This window comes from Caretta caretta, chromosome 4, assembly GCF_965140235.1.
Source record: "Caretta caretta isolate rCarCar2 chromosome 4, rCarCar1.hap1, whole genome shotgun sequence".
In the NCBI taxonomy this organism is placed as follows: domain Eukaryota; kingdom Metazoa; phylum Chordata; order Testudines; family Cheloniidae; genus Caretta; species Caretta caretta.
Genome location: NC_134209.1, coordinates 77,136,286 through 77,151,499, shown reverse-complemented (window position 1 = coordinate 77,151,499; position 15,214 = coordinate 77,136,286). Strand labels below are relative to the sequence as shown.

The window sequence follows — 15,214 nt, the reverse complement described above, 5'->3', positions numbered from 1 at the left end:
TTCTCAAGCTCAGAACAAAAAATGGTGATGAAATGAAATGATTTTCACTTAAAATCTAAAATTTCACAGCAGGCATTGCTGTACAACCTTGCCTGGGGCAGAACCTGCCACCCATTGACAGTTTAAATGCTCTCCTCTCATCTGACTTTTTCTTGTTCTCCCCCCTACCCACCCTTCTTTTTGTCTTCCTCCTTCCCTTCCTTTCTCCCCCCATTTCCTTCCCAATCACCTGGGACCAATTGCTGGAGTCTCAGAGAACGGGCCTTCTTGGCTGAGAGAGAGACAGATACATGTGCGCGCACACACACACCTGGGTTCTAATCTCTCCACCACCCATGGACTTCCTTTGACACCTTCCTGTATGACCTCCCGTTTTGGCCCCTTTTTTTCACCCTTACCCCAGTAGGCGCCGGCTTCCTCCAGGCCTAGGGGATTTCTCAACCTCCTGGTTCCACCCCAAGCCTCCGCCCAGTTCTGCCCCTGAGCATGCCACCTCCTCCTCCCTCCCTGAGCCTCCTCCATGCTGCAAAACAGCTGATTGCAGTGGGTGGGAGGCACTGGAAGGGAGGGGGAGGAGTTGATCAGCGAGGTGCTGGGTGGGGCGGGCGGAAGCAGGGGGAGCTGGCTACCAGTGGGTGCTAAGTACCCACAGAGTCGGTGCCTATGACTACCGCCCACCCCACATCTCCCTCTTTTCTGAATGTAACCTTGGCTCAGAGGGCTAAACTGTATTTCTTCTGAGTCCCCTGTATTCTCTCTTCAACACTTCCCCTTCCCCCACAGCGGGATTCCTGTTTTACAGGTTTCAGAGGGGTAGCCGTGTTAGTCTGTATCAACAAAAACAGCAAAGAGTCCTTGTGGCACCTTAGAGACTAACAAATTTATTTGAGCACAAGCTATAACCCAATTCATCAGTTTTTCCACGTTTTTCCACTGAATGCATCCAGTGAAGTGAGCTGTAGCTCACGAAAGCTTAGAGACTTACAAATTTATTTGAGCATAAGGTGCCACAAGTACTCCTGTTCTTTTTGCAAATACAGACTAACACGGCTGCTACTCTGAAACCACTTCATCAGATGAGTGGAGTGGAAAATACGGTAAGCAGGTATAAATATACAGCCCATGAAAAGATGGGAGTTGCGTATATTCACCCCTTTTTGACAACTGTTGGGAATGGTCCACATCCACCCAAATTGAATTGGCCTCGTTAGCACTGACCCCCCCACACACTTCATTAGGCAACTCCCATCTTCTCATGTGCTGTATATTTATACCTTCTTACTGTATTTTTCACTTCATGCATCTGATGAAGTGGGTTATAGCCCGCAAAAGCTTATGCCCAAATAAACTTGTTAGTCTCTAAGGTGCCACAAGGACTCGTTGCTGTTGCTGTTTTACAGGTTCATGCCCTCCCTAATTGGTGCCCTTGGTCATTCCACAATGCCCTGCACTGACAGTACAGTTGGTACAACACTCCTGGTGAGGATGCACACCACTGACACAAGAAGCGTAGTGCGAACACGCGCAAGTGACTTAATTACTATAGTGGCTGTATGCTGACTTAACTCAAAAGTCAACATAATTTTGTAGTGTAGACATGCCCCGAGAGAGAGAGAGTTACTGAAAGTCTGTTCACAAGTAATATTCTTAGGGAAAAAAGATTGGATACACTAGAGACTTGAAATGTTTTAAGTGCTCTACCTTTTCCAAAGGACTTATCTGGATGGGTAAAAGGCTTAACTCAAAAGCCTTTAATTAACATTGTCTACAAAATCAATTCTACATTGAAGTTAGGTATAGGGCATTGTTTGCAGGATCAGGGCAAGTAACTGTAAACTCTCTTGTATGGAGGCTAGCACACTAGGACCCCAATCTTGAATGGATCCTTCAGGTGCTGTCACAATACAATAGTAAAATACTTACAGCCAAGCTTTGTTGTGGTGACTCTTCTTCCAGATGGGAGAGCTGAATGCTGCTGCTGCTACTTTTTAATTTTTTTTTTTTGAGTTTGTCCTTTATCAAAGAGACCCAATTTCGGGAAAAAAAACAGACAAAACCTCAGGAAGCCTTTCCTTGTTTTTCCCACTTCATGCAATACCATATGGCGTTAGCAATGTTCCTAGTCACCACTAGCTTTGGGGCTTGACTTTGATCCCTCCCAGTCCCTTAGCTTATATCCCATGCATGAAATCCTGTTGTGGTATCATAAAATCAAATCTGGGTATTGCTTTAAATATTTACAATTGGGAAACTTTTAGAAGGCATTAAAAATGTAACACATCTTCCTGGCTAGGCTTGAAGTTCTAGAAAACGTAAGGGGCTAGCAGGGTTATTTTGTGTGAACTTGCACGATGTGAAATAGAGAGATTTGCACAGACTTGCTGTTAAATCACCCATTCAACCACCTACTGGGCATCAGACCTTGCCACGTCATTAATCTCAACTATTGTACGGGAACTGGAGTCTGTAAAAAGACGGCTTACCAAAGGAGCTGTCCCTAGGCAAATGCATAGGAGAAAAGCTCTCATGTATTCAACTAGGCTATTTACAAGCAAAAATTTTCTCCAAAGCAGCAAAAATATATATTATGGGGGGAAAACCCAGTGGCCACGGGTATATAAATGAAAAAAAACAGTACCACTGGGTATATGCCATCAAAGTCGTGACAGATAACTGCATTCACCAAGCTCGGGCTAGGTGCTTGGTATTACAGAAACCATTACTGCCTGTGCTTAAACCTCTTCACCTTGAATAGTCCCTTAGAATATGTTGTCACTATTTATGCTCTTATCTGTTTGAGCTTGTATTTAGCTGTGACATAGAGTACCTTTCCCAGACCTGGAAAGAGCTCTGTGCTGCTTGAAAGCTTGTCTCCGTTACCAACAGAAGTTGGTCCGATAAAAGTTATACCTCATCTCTGGACTGAAACCAGGCATTCAGTACCACTGCACTAGCATGATTTAGAACAGTTTAGTATCTGCAAATTAAGACCAATAAGAAGTTCAAAACCTGCCTTATTCAAGGCTAGTGCAATCTTTCTTGCAGTCTGTTGCAACACGTTAGTCTTTCCAAAGTGAGACACTTGATATGTGGCAAATTCTGCAGATGGATAAGCACTGGTGCACGTGTGACATGCAGTGTCCTGATCAGAGAGATTTCCAGATGGTATTTCTTTGCTGGTGACTAGAGTTTTTCTTTTTCTTTTGGAATACAATATCTTGTCTAATCTATTTTAGTTTTTATACACTCCCTATTGCTATCATATCTCTAGGGCTAGCTCAGTCAGCTGTTATGCCTAATGTAAAGAATGGGGCACAGGTACTAATAATTCTGGTCAGCAAACATGAGCCCAAACAGTGTCATAACTTGATAAAGTTTTCATTGCAACACTTCATACTGTGATACCAGCCTTTAAGTTCTGTGTTTACAAAGCCCATTTCCCTAGCTCAGATGTTAATAAGGGACTATATGAGGGAGAGAGTGGCCACCCTTTCCTGCCCATCCTGCTTTGGGGTTGAACTCTACAGGCAAAAATCTTAGGATTTTACCAGAATCTTGAGCTTGTCTTTCAGACTTGTAGTGGATCAATTTGGATAGTTCCAGAGTTGTTTTTTCTTAGAGTTAATCTACTACAATTTCACAGGCAATTTAATTATAGCAATCATCTATCACAGTTCAGTACTCTAGCCAAGCTTGTCACTTAACTTGAATACCATGCTGATGAGTTGTATAAATGCTTAGATAGCTAGAATGACTATTTGCTCTCATAGCAACTGGGCAAAGATAGAAGATTTTCTACCTTGCTCCATAGCTTGGTGATGGGAGTATTTTGGAGGAAGCACAGTCTGGGAATGTACATCTTTAAGATGATGTGCTGGGGAAGAAGGCAGCTGGGTAAAAGAGAGGAAGAAGGGTCATAAAGCAGTTGGTGATTGGGTCATGGAAGTTGTGGAAAGGACAGCTGGGAGAAGCAAGAAAGTGGGGCCCTGCTGGGACCCAGTTGTTGAGAAGGTGCTTGTGAGGATACATAAGACAGGATGGGGTAGGATTGTTCCTTGAGTATTGTTGTTGAGGGGTGTTCGGGGCGGGGGGGGGGGAGGTCAAGGAGCAGGATATGGCTTGGATAGGTGCCTATACAATCCTTCCTGAGCTATCTCCAGTTTAGGCAGAGATTGGAAGTTATGTATGTGTGGTGTTACAATGAAAGCGGTATCTGAAAATGGTGTTGCTGCTGTCCCTCTGGTTTCAATATGGGGAGCTGTAAATGACGTATGTACAGGAAATGAACCCGTGTCCAGGTGGTGCATGCTCACACCAGTGCAGAGGCCCTTTATAAGGTGGCCTGAAGCATCAATGAAACCCTTAATATGGGACTTACAAGGGGTAAAGTGGCATGAAGATTCTCTGCACTGGAGTAAATTTTGTGGGTAGCAAGTACAGCATTTTATTTCAATAAAAAAGTACAAAGCTGACCTGTTCCTACTACATGTTAAACAATGTGGTCTGTGGCTGTCATATTGCCATAAGTTAAGAGGGAGGGAAGCTTCAATTAGACTGAGAGACTCCGAAGTCTGTGATAACTGCTTTGGAATAAAGACCTGTGAAGAGTTATTCCTTTGCTAATGGTAGCTTTTTTGTGAAATCACTTGGTTGGACACCACTGTATACTTGTCTTTGATACTCACTAGTACTATTTCCCCTGTTGGGCTGCCTTCCCCTCCTCCTGCTGGATAAACTGTAGAATTTGGGGGCAGGCTCCTTCATCCTCTGTGCAATCCCCTCGCTCAAACTTACCTGGGGGAAAAACTTTCCTCCCTCCAAATCCCAAGACAAAACTTGCTTAAAGTAGCCAATGCAGAGACATGAAGTCAAGTAGTCTTGCCCTTTTGGGGAAGTGAGGAGTTAAAAAAAAAATCTTAAAGCTTTCTGTTTCCTACCACAATACACAATCGCTTTCCCACCTCAAAATGAGAGACAAACTGAAATTGCTGCCCAGAGAGCTATACACTAGTTTTGAAAATAAAACAAAAGATCTACAACCTAGGACTTCCCTATAACATTACTGACTTTTTTGTGGAACTGTGAGATTTTTTTGAGCAAAGGGCACAGTGAGTACAAAGTATTACTATCTTTTATATAATATGTGACTTATGTAAGACTCCCTCCATGGCAAATTCCTCCTAGTCCAAACAAGTATTAGCAAAAATCACCTAATGTTGCATGGAGGGCAAGATACTTACTTTGCCTAAAGGTGGGGAAAGGTTGGTAACTTCATTGTTTCAAAGTGGTAGAAACTTGTGGATTTTCTCCCCTTCCCCCCCCCCCCCCCCATCTCCCAAACTGTCTTGACCATCTTTCATCAAAATGATTATTAGCAGAGAGAGGTATAATATGGCTCATACATACACAACTACAGTGGCATTAATTCTAGTGTTGTCTATGTGAACAACTGATTATCAAGAATTTCAACAACAGTGGATTAGAGAGGGTGGAGATGTTAGGCATTTAATCTCCAATAGTTCATCTTTTAGGCTATGATAATGTTTGGAATTTGTCGAGCCCCCCTCACCCCCCAATTGAGTATATCCTAATTAAAATATCTGTCAGGGATGGCTGAAATGTTTGGTCTTAACTGGAACATATATTTCTGTGAGATGTTTTGGTTTCAGTGAAACTGCAACTTTCAAAGAGCCTGTCATTGGGAAGGCTTCTCAGAGAAGAGACAACCTCCATCTCAGAATAGCCAAAAGCCTACTTCTGCCTGATGAGGAGCAGGGATTTGCATCAGGGTCTCCCACATCCCAGATGGGTGCCCAGACCTCTTAAGTTAGTCTTTCCCTGTTTTCATTTTTGAAGGAAAAGGTTTGTTCCAGTGCAGAACAAAATAAATGAAAATAAAATCAAACTGCTTTCTCCCCATTGCAAAATGGAATTCTTATTTTTTAGGCTAGCCTATCTGCCAGCGTTAATTGACTTCACTACAATGGTATAATTTAGCCATACACGCGAGAGAGATTCTTAATTCCTCGTGAATGCTCATTCTCTCTTCATAATAGTATAAAAGTTAACAAAATCTTCTGTATCAAACTGCCTGAAGCAAGAGGAGGAATGTGTATTTTTTAGCTATTGTATATTATTATCTTGTGTAGATCTCTGAAGTCTGTTAGATTTGAACTTTATCAGTGTATGATGCTTACAGAAATAGCTATGCAACATTTGTGCTGATGCTTTCTGCTTCATATTGAATTTAGCAGCCTTCAACATTTCTCTGTGGTAAGATGATATATTGATTGAACACTGGGTTTCAGCATAACATTTGCTACCCTTTTAATGTACAAAAGGTATCTTCCCTGCAGGCTGTGTGATTTGAATGTCTTAATTTCTTGGTCACTCAAGTAATAGTAATTGCTTATTTTAACTTCAGGCAGTAACTGTATTGGCATGAGAACTTAATCATGTTACTTGATTGATGATGAGATTTCATATGTCAGGTGGCTTTGTAATAGTTTGAGGACTGTGATAGTCTGGATTTGGTAGGGGGGAGATGTCAGAAGTACAGTTTACAGCCCTGCTAAATTGCCTGGCTGTAAATATTCTAAGTATGTGGGTATTTTTTTTAATTGATTCAATTAGCTCAAGATTTCTGGGAGAAATCTTTGTTCTAGTTGAAACTGCATCTATCTAGGTAACATTTAGTTAGCGCTCATCGCTGTGGTAGCTGGTCTCCTGAAGCCAACTCCAACCATTGGGCTTTGGACTGACTCCATTGCTCTTTCATACTTTGGGCAAAGGGGAAAGATTCATTTTCTCCCTTCCCATTGGAGATATCCAGCACCCAACTGAGTCACTCAGGATTTGCGCCTTAATTTAGGGCAGGATCCTTCCAGCACACAAAGTGGTAAGTAGTTCCTCTCACAAGTAATCTCACTGAAGTCAATGGGGTGAACTGGACTTACGATCTGGCCCCAAACAAAAAATTTGCTAAACATTTGGCTCAGTTTGTCTTAGTCTTATTTTGAAAGTGAGCATTGTCTTTTTCATCTATATTTGAGAGCATGAGACTAGCTGTGCCTCAGAATAGAAACTTCATCTAGGAGCAGGCTGCTATAGAACCTACAACAAAAGGAATTCCATGAGTATACACACTGAATATACTTAATTGACTTATAGAGGAAGGAAGGAAGTTAGTATCTTGCATATACTGACTAATATATCTCCTATGTATTACTGCATTGTCTGCTTTGATTATTACACCTTTCATCTGCAAACATAAGTCTTCATAACTTGAGAACAATGCCATGTACTGAACTTAGCATTGACTTGCAGAAGGGGAGACCTTTTGTCCCAGGCCGGAAGGTGCATTGAGAGAAAACCAGCATGGGAGCTGTGCACCTCTTTAAATAGCCCTTCCACTTCTGTGCATTGGTGTATTACCAGAATTAAGCTAAATATGCAATACCAGGGTTTAAAATTTGAAGAAAGAACAAAACACTTAGTACAGCAGTCTGTAGGTGGATTACACTGAGTGCAGACAGTAAATAAAGAGAAAAATGAGAGAGACACAGGTAATATATGCAGAGTATAATCAGTTCAGTGAGCAGGTGTATTCCATGAATTGCCTCTAATGTGAATAATACCTTAAAACACTTGTTACTGGAAGCCAGTGTCAAGTCCTCAGAACAGATGCTGAACAGGAAGCCGTGTAAGTCTGAGTTAAAATCCTAGCAGACATATAATATGAAGTACCTAAAACTGAATTAAGATTCCCTGTTGTAAAACTTGGAGAGAGAGAGTCATTCTATGGCTTTATGGGTTTTTAATAGTGCGTTCATCCCCAAGCTATTTTTATGCATTTATTTCTGATTTAGGAACTCTTTGAAGCACCATTAGGGACACTTCCACAAGAGGATCTCTTCACCTAAGCAACTAAATATGAAAAAGAGAGGCTCTGTTTTAATGTGACAAAGGCGACTTAGTCTTCTTCAAAACAAAACTTACAGCAAATATTTCCTTAAAGCCAGATACTTGCAGTCCCTTAGGCTTTTGTAGCTTTATTTCATATCAGATCAAAGTTCCAATGTTTTGGTCCTGAGTCTTTTAATGAGGTAGTTTACAGAAACAGAAAAATGACCCTTGGCCCGCGTCGCTTCCCGCAGCCCCCATTGGTCTGGAGCGGCAAACTGCGGCCAGTGGGAGCTGCTATCGGCTGAACCTGCGGACGCGGCAGGTAAACAAACCGGTCTGGACTGCCAGGGGCTTTCCCTGAACAAGCGGCGGACTGGTTTTGAGAACCACTGTTCTAGACCAGTCCCCTACACTCAGGGCTGGACTAAGTATTATCTAGAGCAGGGATGGGCAAACATTTTGGTCTGAGGGCTGCCTCAGGTTTTGGAAATTATATGGAGGGCCGGTTAGGGGAGACTTTGCCTCCCCAAACAGCCAGGCGTGGCCTGGCCCCTGCCCCCTACCCCCGCTTCTTGCCGCCTTACGGCCCCCATGGGACTCCTGCCCCATCCAACCCCCATTGTTCCCTGATGGCCCCCCGGAGCCCCTGTCCCCTGCTGCCCTATCCAACCCCTCCTCTCATTTCTGACTTCCCTTCCAGGACCCCATCCCATCCAACCACCCCTTCTCCCTGTCCCCTGACTGCCCCCATTCAACCTCCCTGTTCCCCACCCTCTGACCGCCCCGACCCTATCCACACCCCTGACCACCACCCTGAACTCCCCTGCCCTCTATTCAACACCCCCTGCTCCCCACCCCCTGCGCTGCTTGAAGCACTGGTGGCTGACAGCCCTGCTGCACCAGGACAGGCAGGTGGGCCACCCAGCTGGAGCCAGCCACGCACCGCGCAGCACAGAGCACCGGGTCAGGCCAGTCTTGCAGCTGTGCTGCCCCAGGAGCTCATTGCGCTGGCAGCTCAGTGAGCTGAGGCTGCGGGGGAGGGGGAGACACCAGGGACTAGCCTCCCGGGCCAGGAGCTCAGAGGCCAGGCAGGAGGGTCCCACTGGGCAGATGTGGCCCACGGGCTGTAGTTTGCCCACCTCTGATCTAAACCATCCCTGACAGATGTTTGTCTAACCTGCACTTAAACCTCCAATGATAGATTCAACAACCCCCCTAGGCAATTTATTCTAGTGTTTAACTACTGGAATTAGGAAGTTTTTCCTAATGTCCAGCCTAAATATCCCTTGCTGCAATTTAAGCCCATTGCTTCTTGTCCTATCCTCAGAGGTTAATGAGAACAATTTTTCTCCCTCCTCCTTGTAACAACCTTTTATGTTCATGAAACACTTTCAGTTTTTCAATAAAACTGAAACTGAAACCTTCCAAAAAGTGTTTTTTCCAAAACTATTTTCAGTTAAAGTATTTTTGGATTTTGAGAATCCATATAGTTTTTACCAAAAAGAGAACTGAAAACTTATTTGGAAAAAATGGTTGTAAAAGGAAAATTTTAACGGAAGAATTCTCTCCTCTTGGCCAAGAGGCCATTTTTCATTCAAAAATTGTTCTGAAGAAAACAATTTTTTTTTGAGCAACATGGGTTACGTCACAAAAGTGCCCAGAGGAAGGGAGAGGGTGTAGGTAATACACAATGGCTGAGATTCTACTATGATTAAGTAGGGAGGAAAGGCTCAATATGTAGGATGGCTTGATCTGTCCTGCTGTGGAAAAATGACCTCTATGTGCAATAACGCTCCATTTTTAGTCTCTCCTATTCTCCATTAAAAAGCATGCCTGTTCTGTTTGCTCAATGAGCATTTTCCCAAACTCTGTTTCAACCTGTAAGTATTGAAAACTTTGCTACTGGTAATAGTGTGGGGTTATGAAGCTATTTTTTGTTTGTTTACAACATCTTTCTGGGATGTGCCAGGCACCAGCTCAGTGACTGCAGCCCCCTTGCAAGAATGCTATCTTGTGGCTTACAGAAAGGTGATCTAAGTCCTAGGGTTTTTTGCAGCCCACATCTACCCCCTACTGCTCTCTCGGCAACCTTGGTTGCCTCCAGGTGTACTGCCTGTGTGTGACATTTACAGCAGGAGGCTACCGCTCTCTCTGCTTCTGCTCTGGATTATTCCAGCCTTTGAGCATGGCAGATTGCTACTGGATGACATCATGGGAGCAGTGTGAGAGCCGGCACAGAGAGGGGGACGCGACGAGGGGAGGGAGAGAGGCAGAGCCGGGCTGCCTGGCACTCGGCTGCTCATCGGCGAGGTCTGGAAGAGTGCCTGGCAAGCAGCTGGCAAAAAGATGGGGAGAAGATGCTAGCGCCCCGGTATACAGCCTGCACCGCCACTTAAACAGGCTGCTCACTGAGAAACTTAACCCTGCGCTGGTGAGTGATTTCCACACGCATGCAATTAACACAGGAGGCGAAAGCGAATACACATACCCCTGCGCGGTGCAAGTAACCAGCGCTCAGGTGCAGTGTCCGGGAAAGATCTTAGTGCTGGATCCCGAATGCCCGATCCGATCCCCCTTGTGCGTGGGGAATCCCCAGGAAGCGTGCGAGTGAGAGATGACAAACCCAGCTATGCCCCAGCGTGGAGGGAGGTGTGTCCTGTGCGGGCTAACTCTGGATAGCTGGTCTTTAATTGTGCGACATGGACTCTCCACTGCTTGTTGTTTGGTTTTAGTTACTGATCGCTTATCTTGGGTCCATGCTGGTCAGTTAATGTGACTGGTACAGACTCGGGGCACCTGGCTAACCACGAATACAGCACTTGGCTCAGCTGCCTGGTTGTCCCTGGGAAGCTTCCAAGCTGATAGGATGTGGGGTGGCTTAAACAGTCCCAGCCCCTGCGAACTCCGCAGCTGCACCGAAAGTCGCAGACGCCGTTGGGGAGATCAGATTTAACCAGCCTCTCGCCTCCCCTCTAATTCTTACTGCTCATTTTTTTGATCTTGCAGAGCCCCTCAAAGCGCGCGCACACAGACCCAAGCTTCTAGGTGCTTTAGTGAATGGTAAGGGAGGGTGGGGTGCAAATAATTCCCTGACTGTAACATTTGACTATTACAGGTTTGCACTGTACTTAGTTAATTGCCACCACACATGTGACTGGTTTGTTTTGACTAGTCTTGTCTCCTTACTCCTGAAGTTTGTTGGGGTTTGCACTTTTGATGATAATTCTTGTTTCTGATTTTTGTTTTACAAGCCCGTTGACTTCCCATTTGAAAATGTGTATTTTGCTCCCACACAAATTCGGTTTCCAAAAATTGAAGAAACCGGTTACGAGGGAAGAGATTTTATTTGGCTATGTTATATGTAGGTATTCAGATATGCTTTTTTGGGTAAGGCTTTTCCTCACTGTCATTTTAAACATCTTTATATAACTGTATTAAGGGGCAATTTCACATGCCTCTGTTTACAATGTGATAGATGGTTCTTGAATGTTATGGAGTTTCTGAATAAGTGTAGTATTCTGGCAACAAAAATGAGCCTGGTAATTTGGGAGAAACAACCATCATAAGTCTCCAATATTCATAGATTTCAGAGTAACAACCGTGTTAGTCTGTATTCGCAACAAGAACAGGAGTACTTGTGGCACCTTAGAGACTAACCAATTTATTTGAGCATGAGCTTTCGTGAGCTACAGCTCACTTCATCGGATGCATACCGTGGAAACTGCAGCAGACTTTATATATACACAGAGAATATGAAACAATATATAAAGTCTGCTGCAGTTTCCACGGTATGCATCTGATGAAGTGAGCTGTAGCTCACGAAAGCTCATGCTCAAATAAATTGGTTAGTCTCTAAGGTGCCACAAGTACTCCTTTTCTTTTTGCGAATACAGACTAACACGGCTGTTCCTCTGAAACCTCTCCTTACAATGTGCATGATAATCAAGGTGGGCCATTTCCAGCACAAATCCAGGTTTGGCTTAAATAGAGACTGGGAGTGGCTATTTCCCCTTGTTTTTTTTCTACCCCTCCCCCCGACGTTCTGGTTAAACTTGGATTTATGCTGGAAATGGCCCACCTTGATTATCATACACATTTTAAAGAGAGTGGTCACTTTGGATGGGCTATTACCAGCAGGAGAGTGAGTTTGTGTGTGTGTGGGGGGGGGGGCGGAGGGTGAGAAAACCTGGATTTGTGCTGGAAATGGCCCAACTTGATGATCACTTTAGATAAGCTATTACCAGCAGGAGAGTGGGGTGGGAGGAGGTATTGTTTCATGGTCTCTGTGTAGATAATGTCTTCTGCAGTTTCCACAGTACGCATCCGATGAAGTGAGCTGTAGCTCACGAAAGCTCATGCTCAAATAAATTGGTTAGTCTCTAAGGTGCCACAAGTACTCCTTTTCTTTTTGCAATATTCATACTAACTCGTGTGTGTGTGAGAGAGAGAGAGTTTGATTAGTTGGTGCTTACAAAAGTGAGAGACTGAAAGCTATAGCAGCTGTCGGTAGTGAAGACAGGTATTCAAATTTGCCCACTCAGATCTGCCAATGCACCTTACTATAATCATCGTCATTTGGACTATTTTAGTTCTGGATCTCTCTTGAGCAAGATAGTAGATTCCTCATTGTATATGAATTGAAATCTGTGTTTCCCAATGAATTCTCTCCTTCTCCCTTATTGTATGCCCACTTATTCTTATATTGACATTTGTGCTTTCAGGGAACACAAGGTATACATTTGGTCACTTTTTCCCATTTGTTCTCTGTTACCTTACAACCATTGGTGAGCTGAAAAGAGGAGACACAACTGAATAATAAATCCAAACAATCTTTAGAGCAATTTAGAGCATCAAAGAGGAAGGTGAAGTTTCTCCTACAAATGGGAGAGAGGGCAATAAGCTACTATGAAGACCAACTTTTAGGTCTAAAGACTGTTCTCTGGAAACCTGATAACTATTTCAGCTTTCTTTCTTAATTCCTGTGATAATTACATGAATCTAAGTGCAGCATCTCCAGTGTAGTTGAACAAGATAATGAGCTTATCTTGCAGAAAACTTCACTTTTAGTACTGAACAGCTAAAGTTAACCATGGAATGGTACTCATTAAATAGTGGAGAACTAATTAGCTCTTGCTTAGAGTTCAGGTTATAATTAGGGTTTCCAGTTTAAAGCTGCACCAAAACTATGTCTCCTTTCAGATAACTAAAATAAGAGAAATTTTCTTCTAAAATTCTGACTGGCCTATGTACCTAGATTTATGGCTGTGAAGCTTCTTGTTTTTTATCTACAAATAGGAGGGAGCTGAATAGTGTTGAAGCTTATAGCTCTTCCTGTGTTAAGCTATTCTGGCTTTCTGTAGCATGACAATTACAGGTCATTCCTAACTGGTATGTTCTGCAAGATTAGTTCACAGGATGCTATGAAAGTACCAAATATACCTGAGACAAAAGGAGCCTGACATAAGGATATGAGGAAGTTTGAATCATGAGGTCATGCTGTGTATTTTATCTTACAATGTGTGTCCAAAGCTAGCAATCTCAGCCATGCTCAACTGTGGAAGAGGAGGAAAGACCAGATGACGTCCATTCAGGGGGGAAAAATGCCCCTTGATTTCTCCTTCAATAAAGGCCATAAATACACTGTAGGTTGATCCTTGAACATTCACTGTTTAAGTAGGTTGTTTTAGGAACTGGGTGTACTCCAAGAATGGGAGGAAGCTTCTGGTAGTTGGCATGTGGGCAGGTTGGAATTCTTTCTGGATCTTGTCCTGTTGATATCTCCCCAATTCATGGGCATGCATTCCACATACAACCCATCTTTCTGCTGATGCTACTTGACTGTTGTGAGGTTTATTGTTTGCATGTATGTACATGGACATGAAAGGCGGTGGCAGAGAGATGGAGTGGACAGTAGTGAAAAGGCAGATGGGGAAGGGAGGACAGTGGTTTGGAGAAGTGCCTGGTTGTGATGATTTTTGAGGGATGGGATTACAGGACAGTGGTGAAGATCTGTGGGGATCTGGTCTCCTAAGGAATGAGATGGAGGGATCAATAACTACAGGGAGGGTTAGAAGTGGAACAGGTCAACTTTTTTTTTTTTTTTTAAGTTTCTTCATTTAAAAACTGGGGGTTGGTTGAAAATGAAACTTTTCACCAAAAAAGCTCACATTTCACTGACTATAGCTGGGGCTTCATTTAAAAAAACAACTTTTTTTTTTGCAACCCAAAAATGAAAACAAAAATTAAGCTAAAAACATACCTCACCCCCAGTTTTCACAGGAAAAATTCCCACTTCAAATTTTCATTGGAGGGAGCAGGATTCTTGACTAGCTTTAGGTGGAATGGTGGGGGAGAGTGGTGAACTGCCAGAGTGAATCTTCCCTTCACTTTACAGTAATTTAGAGGATCTGTGGAGCTCTTAGGACTCATGCTCTGATATGGAGGAGGGTGGTGACTGCCCCAGCAAGTCTTTGATCTGTGGGCAATAGCGGACCTCGCTGAAGCTGATCAGTATGCTACCCACCTTTAATTCAGGCTAAATGAGAGCAATTAAATGCCCTTTGTTTCCACTACCATTAAACAATAGAAGCTACCATCCAGCGCATGGACCAGCATGGCATGGCCTGAGTAGCTGACCCATGCTGCCTGAGTGGATTACCTGGAGGCTGATAGCAAATGCAGGGACTGGGGCATTGATTTAGTTGCATCTGAGTGATTGTGGAAGGAATCAGGGAGCCAGGAGAAAGCTGGAGAGGTACTGGTAGAATGATTGTGGGAGGGAGCAGAGACAGAGCTCCTTTGGGCACAGGACTGGTTGGAAAGCGGGCTTCAATTTCTGAACAAGGAAACTGCATCTTGTTTGATCCTCCTGTTTTCAGGGAAGCAGAACTTTGTGTACACCCTGTGTAAATCAACAGTGTTGCATCAGAAATGTATGACTCATATAATTTTTTTTCCGACTCATGGAAACAATCTGGAAGAGTCACAAATATTGTCTAACTGCTCAGGCCAACGAACAACAGCTCATTGTGAATCCGTGAAGATATTCATAAAGGGTGTGTGCACATGCATCCGGGTGCATGTGTGCAATGGAAATAAGGAGCATAAAGAGAGGCTTCATTGATCCAAAGGTCTCTTCGTATGTACATGATTATGTCCTTAGAACACAAGAAATCACCTGATAGTCCCAAAAAGAAAAGGAGTACTTGTGGCACCTTAGCGACTAACCAATTTATTTGAGCATGAGCTTTCGTGAGCTACAGCTCACTTCATCGGATGCATACTGTGGAAACTGCAGCAGACATTATAT

At 43.6% G+C, this 15,214-nt stretch overlaps 1 protein-coding gene across 7 annotated transcripts in view; it reads left to right on the top strand.

Moving 5' to 3' along the window:
- Positions 1 to 10,197: 10,197 nt before the first annotated feature.
- The window catches only part of MARCHF1 (membrane associated ring-CH-type finger 1), a 493,572-nt gene continuing 488,555 nt past the window's right edge, over positions 10,198 to 15,214 (top strand). For 4 of the 7 annotated variants that reach the window (XM_075127789.1, XM_075127788.1, XM_048847581.1 and 1 more), the window contains exon 1: positions 10,213 to 10,336. The gene's annotated coding sequence lies outside the window, so the exon portion shown is untranslated. Of the gene's footprint in view, positions 10,337 to 10,911; positions 10,966 to 15,214 lie in introns of all 7 variants that reach the window. The other 3 variants (XM_048847587.1, XM_048847582.1, XM_048847586.1) reach the window with 2 other exon arrangements.